This window comes from Carcharhinus amblyrhynchos, unplaced genomic scaffold (genome assembly GCF_965287045.1).
Source record: "Carcharhinus amblyrhynchos unplaced genomic scaffold, sCarAmb.v2.hapA scaffold_58, whole genome shotgun sequence".
Lineage (NCBI taxonomy): Eukaryota > Metazoa > Chordata > Chondrichthyes > Carcharhiniformes > Carcharhinidae > Carcharhinus > Carcharhinus amblyrhynchos.
The window spans coordinates 97,793-112,500 of record NW_027649798.1 but is presented as its reverse complement, the minus strand read 5'-3'; the positions used below and the strand labels follow the sequence as shown (position 1 = coordinate 112,500).

General features: G+C 47.3%; 1 pseudogene; it reads right to left on the bottom strand.

Moving 5' to 3' along the window:
• Positions 1-8,829: 8,829 nt before the first annotated feature.
• On the bottom strand, positions 8,830-13,077 carry LOC145337673 (Ig heavy chain Mem5-like; annotated as a pseudogene).
• Between the last annotated feature and the right edge of the window lie 1,631 nt (positions 13,078-14,708).

Here is a 14,708-nt window from a genome sequence, read left to right as displayed (position 1 = left end):
TTGAGCTTGACATTGAACCTGAGTGAAAATGTTGACAACATTATCGTGTGGCCTTCAAAGGAACGCTGGCTGTGATTTTCTGATGACAAGAAAAAAGAAGTCCCTTCGGGTTAGATGGTGTTAGATTGATATCGCAAAATATTTCGATCTGTCGTCAAGAGAGAAAAAAGTGTTGCAGGACTTCCAGAGGAAGCATTGCACATTTCAGTTAAACAGAAGAAATGACAGGTAGGAGATCATTAAGTATTTGGCATTGTTCAAAGTAGCACAATTGTCTGGTCGGTAATGGGCAGGATATCGCAAGAAGTCTCACAACTCCAGGTTAAAGTCCAACAGGTTTATTTGGTATCGCGAGTTTTCAGAGCGCTGCTCCTTCATCAGATGAGTGATGAATGAGCTGAGCTCCGAATGCTTGAGGTACGAAATAAACATGTTGGACTTTCACCTGTTATTGTGAGGTTTCTTGCTGAGCCGGCCCCTATCAAACCCCGACACCTCCACATCGCGGTCAGAATTTAATGAGCAGAGAGAAGCATTGAATGATCCTTTGTCCGAAGGAATTGAACCATTCCAAAACAATGGAAAGGTGGGCATGTTAGGTCGATTACTAATTGCTCCGTAACGTCCCACGATTTATGAATTCGGTTTTAGCGAGATTAATATGTGGAGTTTCAGGGATAAAGCCCGAGTAAAATGTTCTGTTGGAGAGGGAATTCAGTCTCGTTGCGATGAATGACCTCCTGCTGCAAGACAGGGATCTGATGTTTCAATGATCTCTGGGTGCATTGAGACGGCATCACCAGCAGATGGAGGCAGGGTGGGCTCTGGGTGCATTGAGACAGCATCACCAGCAGATGGCGGCAGGGTGGGCTCTGGGTGCATTGAGACAGCATCACCAGCAGATGGAGGCAGGGTGATCTCTGGGTGCATTTAGACGGCATCACCAGCAGATGGCGGCAGGGTGATCTCTGGGTGCATTGAGACAGCATCACCAGCAGATGGCGGCAGGGTGATCTCTGGGTGCATTGAGACAGCATCACCAGCAGATGGCGGCAGGGTGGGCTCTGGGTGCATTGAGACAGCATCACCAGCAGATGGAGGCAGGGTGATCTCTGGGTGCATTTAGACGGCATCACCAGCAGATGGCGGCAGGGTGGGCTCTGGGTGCATTGAGACAGCATCACCAGCAGATGGAGGCAGGGTGATCTCTGGGTGCATTTAGACGGCATCACCAGCAGATGGCGGCAGGGTGATCTCTGGGTGCATTGAGACAGCATCACCAGCAGATGGCGGCAGGATGATCTCTGGGTGCATTGAGACGGCATCACCAGCAGATGGCGGCAGGGTGGGCTCTGGGTGCATTGAGACAGCATCACCAGCAGATGGAGGCAGAGTGATCTGTGGGTGCATTGAGACAGCATCACCAGCAGATGGCGGCAGAGTGATCTGTGGGTGCATTGAGACAGCATCACCAGCAGATGGAGGCAGAGTGCTCTGTGGGTGCATTGAGACAGCATCACCAGCAGATGGCGGCAGGGTGATGTCTGGGTGCATTGAGACAGCATCACCAGCAGATGGCGGCAGAGTGATCTGTGGGTGCATTGAGACAGCATCACCAGCAGATGGCGGCAGAGTGATCTGTGGGTGCATTGAGACAGCATCACCAGCAGATGGCGGCAGGGTGATCTCTGGGTGCATTGAGACAGCATCACCAGCAGATGGCGGCAGGGTGATCTCTGGGTGCATTGAGACAGCATCACCAGCAGATGGCGGCAGGGTGATCTCTGGGTGCATTGAGACAGCATCACCAGCAGATGGCGGCAGGGTGGGCTCTGGGTGCATTGAGACAGCATCACCAGCAGATGGAGGCAGGGTGATCTCTGGGTGCATTTAGACGGCATCACCAGCAGATGGCGGCAGGGTGGGCTCTGGGTGCATTGAGACAGCATCACCAGCAGATGGAGGCAGGGTGATGTCTGGGTGCATTTAGATGGCATCACCAGCAGATGGCGGCAGGGTGATCTCTGGGTGCATTGAGACAGCATCACCAGCAGATGGCGGCAGGATGATCTCTGGGTGCATTGAGACGGCATCACCAGCAGATGGCGGCAGGGTGGGCTCTGGGTGCATTGAGACAGCATCACCAGCAGATGGAGGCAGAGTGATCTGTGGGTGCATTGAGACAGCATCACCAGCAGATGGCGGCAGAGTGATCTGTGGGTGCATTGAGACAGCATCACCAGCAGATGGAGGCAGAGTGCTCTGTGGGTGCATTGAGACAGCATCACCAGCAGATGGCGGCAGGGTGATGTCTGGGTGCATTGAGACAGCATCACCAGCAGATGGCGGCAGAGTGATCTGTGGGTGCATTGAGACAGCATCACCAGCAGATGGCGGCAGGGTGATCTCTGGGTGCATTGAGACAGCATCACCAGCAGATGGAGGCAGGGTGATCTCTGGGTGCATTTAGACGGCATCACCAGCAGATGGCGGCAGGGTGGGCTCTGGGTGCATTGAGACAGCATCACCAGCAGATGGAGGCAGGGTGATGTCTGGGTGCATTTAGACGGCATCACCAGCAGATGGCGGCAGGGTGGGCTCTGGGTGCATTGAGACAGCATCACCAGCAGATGGAGGCAGGGTGATGTCTGGGTGCATTTAGACGGCATCACCAGCAGATGGCGGCAGGATGATCTCTGGGTGCATTGAGACGGCATCACCAGCAGATGGCGGCAGGGTGGGCTCTGGGTGCATTGAGACAGCATCACCAGCAGATGGAGGCAGAGTGATCTGTGGGTGCATTGAGACAGCATCACCAGCAGATGGCGGCAGAGTGATCTGTGGGTGCATTGAGACAGCATCACCAGCAGATGGAGGCAGAGTGCTCTGTGGGTGCATTGAGACAGCATCACCAGCAGATGGCGGCAGGGTGATGTCTGGGTGCATTGAGACAGCATCACCAGCAGATGGCGGCAGAGTGATCTGTGGGTGCATTGAGACAGCATCACCAGCAGATGGCGGCAGAGTGATCTGTGGGTGCATTGAGACAGCATCACCAGCAGATGGCGGCAGGGTGATCTCTGGGTGCATTGAGACAGCATCACCAGCAGATGGCGGCAGGGTGATCTCTGGGTGCATTGAGACAGCATCACCAGCAGATGGCGGCAGGGTGATCTCTGGGTGCATTGAGACAGCATCACCAGCAGATGGCGGCAGGGTGATCTCTGGGTGACTTTTGCTCCAAGTTTCACCGACAGTAGTGAACTGAATATGATCCAGACAACCCGAATAATGGAACATATTTTCAATGTTTTGCTGTAGAAATGTATTTTATGTGAGGGGCACGGTGATATCAGGAGAGAGAATGAAATAATACATTGATGTATCTCAGAGACCTTAGGGACAGAACAGTTCAAACCCGGGGAGGAATCTATGACTTGTTTAAATTTGTATTGTGGGAAATCAATGCCAGCACATGGTTAACAGGAACAGGAGTGTTGAGACATTTTAAAATTATGTTGCATTAGTATATTTATACTTCAATGATTAAGATAATGATACTTCAAAATCTGTAGCAAGTAAACCGGAAACTAATTTGTACTGTTGGCAACTGGGTCCTTATAGTAGAGAACTGTTCCCTTCCAAACACAGGAGAGGGAGGAGAGTGAGCCCAGAGCTTCCCTCTCTCTACCCGGTGGTACAATGTCCCAGATGGTTCGAACCACTGAAGAGGTGGAGGTGAGTGGATTCAATAATGACATTCCTCCTCTTTTCATTGAGGAAGTTTTGGGACATGGATTAGCTCCTGCTCCTCCCCTCTCTCTGCTGGGTTAGTGGGAATCCAGGATGTTAACAATTTCACTCTCCCTCAATCCGATGGGGGGAATATTTCTCCATGGTTTTTTGTGTGTGACCCTCACTTCAGTTCCCAGTGGGTGCGGTGCAGCAGCTTAAAGAGGTGGTCAATGAGAGAAGCAGGGACACAGAGATCTAAATGTTGTGTTTGTGTGTCAGACATGTTAAAAATGTGGGATTGTTTCCCCCTCAGCGGGAGGAGAGTCAGTGAAGATATTTTGCAGAATCCTGTAATGAATGTGCTCTATTCTATCCCTGACCCAGTGTCTATCTCCGCTGGGAGCACTGGGTCAACAATGTTGGGTTCCAGACATGAAAATATCTGACTCAAATCAAAGATATGGAAGTAAAACTGAAAAGCAACCAGTTCAACAATTGGGTATTTCATTGATTGTTAGAGGAAAATGTTTTTATTCTTTTTATTGTAGTTTTTAATGCAAGTGAGTGACTCTCAGTGACATGAATTAACCGTGTCCATCAGTGCAAGGGAAATGTTCACAAAACTGGGTTTACCGCTGGATTTGTCAACTGTTTTGTTGGTGATCTTCAAGGGGATGGCCTCATGTCCCACCACACAGGAGTAAGAAGCGCCGCTGGACCATTCCTCTGCTGCAATGGATAACAGGCTGTACATGAAGAAGGAGCTATCGCCGTTCTCCGCCACCACCTCGGTGTTCCTGTAGTTGCCGGGATTCACCGGCTTGTCGTTGAGGTTCCACTTGACGAAGATCTCTCGGGGGGAGAAACCTCTCACTAAGCAGCTGAGGGAGATGAAACAGTTAGGAAGAGCAAAAAGAAAAGGAGTTATACCACTAGGACCGCCCCAGAGGAATGACCCCGGAATATCAAGGGTGGGGTGACAGCTGGGGTAGAGAAGGCAAGGGAGGGAGATCAGAATACCTCGGAGGAAGGGAAGAGTGCAGGGTGTGAGATAGTGGTGGGGGATGGGAAAGTCAAAGGGATTGACAGGTGGTTCTGTGGGCAAAAGCGGGACTCCAGGATGGTAGTCTGCCTCCCTGGAGCAGGGGTACAGGATGTTTCAGAAAGGGTAGAGGGAATTTTGAAGGGTGGAGGGACTGAGTCTGATGTGATAGTGCACGTAGGAGAGAAGGATGTAGGAACAAAGTGCAGGGGGGACATACGTAGGCAGTTCAGGGAGTTGGGGGCTAGGCTGAAATGTAGGGCCTCCAGGGTGGCGTTCTCTGGGCTGCTGCCGGTGCCTGGGGCTAGCAGGGCTAGAAATAATGAGATACTCCAACTAAATGCGTGGTTGAAGGATTGGTGTAGGGCAGAGGGTTTTAGATTCGTAGACCACTGGGAAGTCTTTATGAAAGAGGGGCAAATATACAAGAGGGATGGGGTACAGTTAACTGGGAAGGGCATGCATATCTTAGCTGGAAGGTTGGCTGGAGTGTTTCGGCAGGGTTTAAACTAATATGGAGGGGGGGTGGGGAGGTGGACAGAACTGGGATTGGGGATAGGGTAAGCCCGGAGGGTAGGAAGAAGGATCGGATTGTTTCTGAGGGTCTTCGGTACATGTGTTTCAATGCTAGGAGTGTGACTGGCAAAACAGATGAACTGAAGGCAATAATGTTCGAAAGGAAGTTGGAAGTCGTGGCGGTGACAGAGACTTGGTTAAAGGAAGGGCAGGACTGGCAGTTGAATGTTCCCGGGTATAAGTGCTTCAGGCGTGATAGGGGTGGGTCGCTGAGAGGTGGGGGAGTGGCGTTGTTAGTTAAGGATTGCATCATAGCAGTGCAGAGGGAGGGAGGTGTAGAGGACATAGGAATCGAGTCGCTATGGGTGGAGTTGAGGAATAGGAAGGGAGATGTTACTATGTTGGGTGTGTACTACAGACCGCCCAACAGCCCGAGGGCTGTGGAAGAAGGGATAAGCAGGGACATTCTAGATAAGTGCAGGAAGAATAGGGTGGTGGTAGTGGGAGATTTTAATCTCCCCGGGGTAGACTGGAAGGTGCCGAGATCAGAGGGTGCTGACGGGGAGGAATTTGTACAGTGTGTAATGGAAGGATCCCTGGAGCAGTATGTGGATAGCCCGACCAGAGAGGGGGCTACACTGGACTTGGTTCTGGGGAATGAGCCTGGGCAGGTGGTTGACGTTGAAGTAGGAGAGCATGTGGCTAACAGTGACCACAACTCTGTCTGGTTGAAGATATTAATGGATAAAGATGAAGCCTGTCCTAAGGGGAGGGTGTTAAACTGGGGGAGGGCTAAATACAACCGGATTAGGCAGGATCTTAAAGATACGGACTGGGGTAAGCTGTTTGATGGCAGGTCGACGCTGGGTATGTGGGAGTCTCTGAAGGGAAAACTAAAATCTTTGCAGGAAAGACGTGCCGGTCAAGAGGAAGGATGGGAAGGGTAGGATTAGAGAGCCGTGGGTAACTAGGGATATTGAGGACCTGGTCAGGAGGAAGAGGGAGGCGTACATTAGATCTAGGCATTTGAGAACAGAGATAGCGTTAGAAGAATACAGAGAATGTAGGAGAGAACTTAAAAGGGGCATCAGAAAGGCAAAAAGGGGCCACGAAATGGCTTTGGCGGGTAGGATTAAAGAAAATCCTAAGGCATTTTACTCCTATGTTAGAAATAAAAGGATGGTTAGAGGGAAGATTGGTCCTCTCAGGGACAGAGGAGGGGAACTATGCTTGGAGCCTGGGGGAATGGGGGAGATTGTGAATGAATACTTTGCGTCGGTATTCACGCAGGAGAGGGGCCTGATGTCTGGTGCTGTGCTTGAGGAGGTTGAGGATCCGTTGAGGGAAATAGTCATCACGAGGGAAGAGGTGTTGGGACTTTTAGACAGTATAAAGACGGATAAATCTCCGGTGCCTGATGGCATCTATCCCAGGCTGTTAAGGGAGGTGAGGGATGAAATTGCTGGGCCTCTGATGCAAATCTTTGTCTCTTCTTTGGACAGTGGTGAGGTCCCAGAGGATTGGCGGATTGCAAATGTAGTACCGTTGTTTAAGAAGGGTCAGAGGGATAACCCAGGGAATTATAGGCCGGTGAGCTTGACTTCAGTTATAGGCAAGCTAATGGAGAGGATCCTCAAGGATAGGATGTATGAACATCTGGAGCGCTGCAATCTGATCAGGGATACGCAGCATGGCTTCGTTACAGGGAGGTCGTGCCTTACGAATCTAGTGGAATTTTTTGAAGAGGTGACAAAAACGGTTGACGAAGGACAAGCCGTTGATGTCGTCTATATGGATTTCAGTCAGGCGTTTGACAAGGTCCCTCATGGTAGGCTGATAGAAAAGGTGAAGGCTCATGGGATACAAGGCCAGGTATGTAGATGGGTGGAGAACTGGCTTGGGAGGAGAAGACAGCGAGTAGTAGTGGAAGGCTCCTTTTCCAATTGGAGGTCTGTCAACAGTGGTGTGCCGCAGGGCTCGGTACTAGGACCTCTTCTATTTGTGGTATATATTAATGACTTGGAAGAGGGGGTAGGTGGTGTGATCAGCAAATTTGCTGATGACACTAAGATGGTTGGATTGGCGGGTACTGAGGAGCAGTGCCTGGCAATGCAACAGCACATAGACAGGCTGGTAGATTGGGCAGATAGACGGCAAATGGAATTTAATCCGGAGTAATGCGAGGTGATGCACTTTGGCCGGAATAATGTGGAGGGGAGTTATACGATAAAAGGTAGAACTATCCGGAGTATAGATACGCAGAGAGACCTGGGGGTGCAAGTGCACAAGTCCCTGAAGGTGTCGGTGCAGGTGCAGAATGTGATGAGGAAAGCGTATGGTATGTTAGCCTTCATAGGAAGAGGTATAGAATATAAGAGTAGGAGTCTGATGTTGCAGTTGTATAGAACATTGGTTAGGCCTCACTTGGAGTACTGCGTCCAGTTCTGGTCGCCGTACTACCGGAAGGATGTAGAGATCCTGGAGAGAGTGCAGAGGAGATTTACCAGGATGCTGCCTGGTATGGGAGGGCTGTCTTACGAGGAAAGATTGAACGAACTTGGGCTGTTTTCCCTTGAGAGATGTCGGCTGAGGGGGGATCTAATAGAGGTTTATAAGATTATGAAGGGGATAGATAGAGTAAATGGTGGTAAGCTTTTTCCGCTATTAGAAATGGATAGAACGAGGGGTCACGGGCTTAGGGTGAGGGGGGCTAGGTATAAGACAAATATTAGAGGGCAGTTTTTCACGCAAAGGGTAGTGGGGGTGTGGAATGCACTGCCGAGTAAGGTGGTGGAAGCAGGCACGCTAGGGTTGTTTAAGAGTCACTTAGACAGCCACATGAGCGGGCTACATATAGGGGGATATAGTAGGCCTTACTAAACATTGCAGGCTTGGGAATACGTTTTGCCTCAGGGATGTTAGTCTTTGCCTGTTTAATAATGAATTTTTTTGTCTCCACAGGCATTTAAGTCCAGCAAGGGGCATGCATGCGGCAGGTTGTAGTGGGCTGCTCTTGGACGTTGCTTCGGGAGTTGCCTATTGCTTCATGTCGTTAGTGTGCTTAAACTGGACCATCTCGAGGGCAACACGACAGCTCAGAGACTATCTCTGTTGCTGTGCGGACACATGGATTTGGGCCTGTGTCTGTGGGAGTTTGCACGTTCTCCCCGTGGTTGCGTGGGTTTCCTCCGGGTGCTCCGGTTTCCTCCCACATCCCCAAAGATGTGCTTTTAGGCTGATTGATTGGGTACTAAATTGTCCCTAAATTGGACCTCCCTGATCCTCGCACATTAGGCGTCGACTAAAATCATGAATAGGTCACTGAGACAGTGGGACGGCGGCGCGGGCTCGTTGGGCCGAAGGGCCTGTTTCCCGCGCTGTGTTGTTCTTTGTTCTTTGTTCTGAGCGGAGACGTCTTCTGCCGAGGGCAGGAGGACAGAGACGACCGGTTCCCGCGGATTTGGATCTGCAGAAAATGTACAGTAAATGTCAATAAACTGGAGAATTCTGGAGACAATGAAACCACTGGTTAGATATCAGGAAAATGTGCAACACTTACATGGTATTTCAACGCTCTTGACTGTGCTGATGTGTCGAACCTCACAGTCAATTCTGGGACATTCTCCCGCTGAGTCGCTGATGGTTAACTGGCTGCTCAGGGTGTAGCTTCCATCCGTATTTCTCACTGACGGGTAAGGCTTAAATCCACTGGGGACCGTTTGCCCATTTATCTTCCAGGTCACTTTGGAGACATCTGGAGAGTAATCCATCGCCAAACATCCGAAGGTGATGGAGCCGTCGGAGTTGTGTCGCTGACAGGGGGAGACCAGGCCGTAGAGATTGGGCGGAGATTGTTTCGCTGGGAAAGAATGGCCAATTGAACAAGTTAGACTCTTACTTGCATTTATTAAGTCATCAAACATATTGTTACAAATAGGTTTCTATATTAGATATAGCTCTTGGTGTTAAAGGGATGAAGGGATATGGGTAGTAGGTGTGATCAGGATAGTGATGAGCTCTGACCAAAGTGAATGGCGGAGTAGTCCCAAAGGGCCAAATGGCCTACTCCAGCTTGTATTTTCTATGTTTCTATCTCCAACACTGATTAGAATTATGAACTTATCCCTAATATTTCCCGATGAAATCTTTCATCCGCCTTTGAGATGATGTTACTTCTATCATTTGGGAATTGTCATCTCTGTAGAAACTCATATCCCTGTCTTCACTTCTATCAAATTAGGAAGAAAAAAAACACATTCTGTTAGTCTCACAATGACGTGTCATTCATTGGATTAACAGGGAACAGCAAAAATGTTCCCCATTATTGCAGCAACTATTTATTTCTCAACAACAGCAGTGTGTGACAAACCGCTGTTTATTTCTCAAACAACAACACTTTGTGATGAAGAAGTTCTCCCTTCATTCAGACTATCCACTCACCTGATGAGGGAGCTCCAACAGCTTGTGATTCCAAATAAACCTGTTGGACTTTAACCTGGTGTTGTGAGAATCCTTCCTGTGCCCACACCAACCTCACTCCGGCATCTCCACACTAGTTTTGGAAATTGCCTGGTTTCAAACTGATTGGTGCCCCTTCCTCTGTCCAACTCACTGCCTCTCACTGCACAAACCAGAGATTAGTGACTTTGCTTCAAAAATACCTCCGGAATGAATACTTACTGAATGATCAGGAAACTCGCAATGTGATTATAAATTCAAATAAATCCAACATTGACTCATTGAAGGATCACACATTAATACCTAGAGATTCCCATTCGGGCCCTGAAGTTTCCTCCATCATTCACTGAGATTACAGATGAGCTGATTGTGGTGCTAGCTCTATTCTGAACCCCCTCAGTCCGCCCATCCAGCACCCGCTCTCTGCCCATTTCCCCAGCTCTTTGCCCTTTCCCCTGGCTCTCTGCCTGTCGCAGTGGCTCTTTTCCCCTTTTATCCGGCTCTCTGTATTTCCACCTGGTTCTCTACACTTCCCTCCAGCTCTGTGCCCTCTCCCCCGGCTCTCTGCTCTTTCTCTGTATCTGTCTGTATCTCTGTCACACTCTAGAAACACTTTCAACAGGATCAGGTATAACATTTACAGAAATGTTTAATATAAATTCCAATTAATGTTTAGAATAAGCAGAAAATATTATACAGCAGCACCAGCATTGTGAGTGAGTGGAACATTTTCACTGGATAAATATAGAAATTCTAGATTATTTTAATTTTTTGGTTTAAATTTCAAGCACTGGTGCAGTAGATGGTTCAACCCGCGGCCACTAGATGTCACCATATTTAAACATTTGGAAGGTAAAAGTTCCAGCCATCAAATATCACCGAGATTAAACATTGCAGGGACCCCAAATTGTAAATGCAGTGACAAACTATGTTCTGAACGAGTGGCGTAAGCCGATATCAGTAAAGATTTTAAACATACAAACACAATAAAGCCTGCTTTATTTATGTCTGCAGTCACGCATCAAACAGTTGCGAACCCGCAGAATGTTCATATTCAATCAAAGCGTGTAACAGCTCAGTGTCACTGAGTTCAAACAATGCAGAAACACTAAATTAATTCACAAATTTTACGTGTTTAGAGTCACCCAGACACATAATCTCCTCACCACAGAAAAAAACGCATCACTGACAGACTGAAGCCCGCTTCATGCAGAAGCAGCACAATTCTACAAACACTTTCAACAGAATCAAATGTAACATTTACAGAAATGTTCAATATAAATTCCAGCCAATTCGCCCATCACCAAACTAATTAATGTTTAGAATAAGCAGAAAATATTGCACAGCAGCACCAGCATTGTGAGTGAGTGGAACATTTTCACTGGCTAAATATACAAATTCTAGATTATTTTAATTGTTTGGTTTAAATTTCAAACACTGGTGCAGTAGATGGTTCAACCCGCAGCCACTAGATGTCGCCGAGATGAAGCACTGCAGAAACGCTGAATTGTTTAACAGACATTTAGATTTGAAAGTAACCCTAACCACACAGTAACCTCAACAGATAAACACCAAATCCCAACAATTTGGGATTGAATCCCTCAGCAGCAGCTATTGTGCAGAAAGAGCTGAATTCTAAAACCCCTTCGCAGCAGAGTCACAGGAAACATTGTAACAATTCTCAACCGAGAATCCGCCAAACTCACATTTCTGTTACCAAATGGATTATTAGTACAGATAAAAATATAAAACAAAGACACATGTAAACCAGTTACTCAATAAGTGGATGGTTCTTACCTGTAGTCACCGTCACCATGGTCCCTTGTCCCCAGTAGTCGAAAGCATCACAGTGTCACATTCCGTTGGCTGTGTCATAAAATAACCGTCCCTGCACAGAATAGACACAAAATCACCGTTACTTTAAATATCCACAAACCCAAGGAAAAGCAAAGACAATTAACGTTCATTAGATTGTAATTGGATCTTTGGATATCATTTGACATTCCTAAATGACCCTAATGTTTTATATTTCACAGAGTTACACGTGAACATGTTGTTGAAAACGCACATCGATAATTGAGTAACTATCAAGATTTTCCATGTTTATTCTTGCCATGTGGTCAGTGCTGGACATAAATAGTATTGTACTGTGATTACAGTTTGGATGTAAAAGTGACACTGATCCAGTTTCAATCAATCAGTGCTGAGGGTTTTTTGTATTGACAGTAACTGCTGTGTAGCTCCAGCTATCACAGTGAGACACAGCATGACCAATACTGAGGCGGACAGTTAGCTGTGAAGTACAGACAGTTAATTTCACTGCTATTTCAAAAGCCTGTTTGCAGCTCGTTAAGGGTGACTCAGTGAGATAGTTCAATTTCGACTGGTCATGATATTGATAAAGGGGGTTAGAAACTTTTACACTCTCTGTGCACATCCAGCGTGTAAATCAATAACAATAAACTTGAAGCATTTTACATCATAAAAAAAGTACTGCTTCTAAGTATTATTTTGTTGAACCCTCATGTACTTTGGCATTCGGCAATAGCATTGGTCACAAATTTAAGCAAGGACCTTTTCTGAGGTTTCTGTATGAGGATGGCGCTTTTCTCAGCGCTGTGACCCCCGTAGAGTATCACAGTGACACACACACCAGTGCACTCACTCTGTTCAGTCGTGCTGTTCAATATTCACTTCAAACGGACCATTGGTTTTGCTCGAATGGGAAATGTAGGCAACTGTTTATATAACACAATCTATCAGAAATATTAAAAAGAGTAATATATCGTATGTCGGATTGCTGAAACTACAATGAATATAAAGGCAGTGAAAAGCTGACCAGTTATATGGGTGAGTTTGGGAAGTTTTACTGTTAAATGCTTTCTGTGTTACTCTTTATTTTAAACACCATTATAGTTTGCTTCTGACCAGCCTCGATCATACTGCATTGAAAACAGATCCTGACCTTCAGGTTATGATGGAAGATGCTGATATCCCCAGTAATAGATGGCCGTGTCTCCAGTCTTCAGGCTCGTCATCTCCAAAGAGAAGATGTTGCTTGAAGTGTCTGTGGACGCAGTAAATCGACCCTGAATTGATGGCGTGTAGTAATTAGTGCTGGATGAACGATAGTAGGTAAGCAGACACTCGAGCCCCCTGTCCGGGAACCTGCCGGATCCAGTCCATCCAGTAGCTGCCAAGATTTAAACCGCTGGTTTTACAGCTCAGTTTCAGGGAGCCTCCGGGACGCCTTTGTACTTTCAGTTCTTTGACTTGATATTTTCCTTCCACCTTTCCGTATCCTGACAACCTGGTTTCTTCCAATTCTCACGCCACGTACATCCTTCTGGGTCCCAGTGAGTTTAAAATCCTGTATCTCTGTCTCTGCAGAGCTGCTGGTTAAAGACACATTTACAGCACTTAGCAGACAGAAACTTCACTCTGCTTCTTTCCCTCCCCCTCCCCCAGCTAGTGCTTGTAACACACATTCAGACACCCGGACAGACAACAACAGACAGATGACATTGTAATTCAGGAATGGAATTAGTAAATGAGACAACAAATAACTTTGCAAGAAATTGTTACAGTTCAAGCAACTTAAGGGAAAGGCAACTTTGCAGGAATCAGTAAAGGGGACAAACCTGTAGCCGATGGAGCCCTGGGTGAACAAGTTGTACAGTCCACATTCAGACCTGGCCTGCCGGGCAGTGCAGAGCTGCGAGTTAGCCTTGGAATAAACCATTTACCTGGTGCTCACTAACCCACACACACAACCCCCCCACACACTCAGAGACAGGCTGGTGTTGGACTGGGCCATACCTGCAGGAGGTGTGTCCAGGTGAGGTGTAGGAGATGTGGTTGGATGGGGTTTGATTGGGGAGGTGTGGACAGTGTGCGTGGAGGTTACAAAAAGGCTGGGGTTCCATTGTTCTGTCTCTGTCTCCGCGTGGCTGGGTAAGTATCAGGTAAACTGTGTGTCTGTGTGAGTGAGTCAGTGTGTGTGTGTGCGCAGCATGGAGTTCCAGCTCTGAGATTTTAACCCCCCTCCCCTTTATCCAGCACAAAGCCCCTGGCCCAGGATCTGTCTCCGCCACCATGGGAGAGGGAATGGAAGGAGTTGGAGAGATCACCGAGGGAAAAGATGTGCGCTGGTGAGTATGAACCTCTTCACTTTGTGTCTGCGTCTCTTTCCCACCTCAGCCCTGCTTTTCTCTGTCTGTTTGCAGCCTCCTCTCAATCTCCCTCTCAGTCTTTCTCAGTCTTAATCTTTCCCTCTCAATCTTAATCTTTCTCCTCTCAGTCTGAATCTTTCCCTCTCATTCTGAATCTTTCCCTCTCAATCTGAATCTTTCCCTCTCAATCTGAATCTTTCCCTCTCAATCTGAATCTTTCCCTCTCAATCTGAATCTTTCCCCCTCAATCTGAATCTTTCCCTCTCAATCTGAATCTTTCCCTCTCAATCTGAATCTTTCCCTCTCATTCTTAATCTTTCCCTCTCATTCTTAATCTTTCCCTCTCATTCTTAATCTTTCCCTCTCATTCTTAATCTTTCCCTCTCATTCTTAATCTTTCCCTCCGATTCTTAATCTTTCCCTCCGAATCTTAATCTTTCCCTCCGAATCTTAATCTTTCCCTCCGAATCTTAATCTTTCCCTCTCAGTCCTGTTTGTCTTTTTACTGTCTTTATTTTCCCTCTCTGTCTTTATTTTCCCTCTCTGTCTTTATTTTCCCTCTCTGTCTTTATTTTCCCTCTCTGTCTTTATTTTCCCTCTCTGTCTTTATTTTCCCTCTCTGTCTTTATTTTCCCTCTCTGTCTTTATTTTCCCTCTCTGTCTTTATTTTCCCTCTCTGTCTTTATTTTCCCTCTCTGTCTTTATTTTCCCTCTCTGTCTTTTATTTTCTCTCCCTGCCTTTTATTTTCTCTCCCTGCCTTTTATTTTCTCTCCCTGTCTCTTTA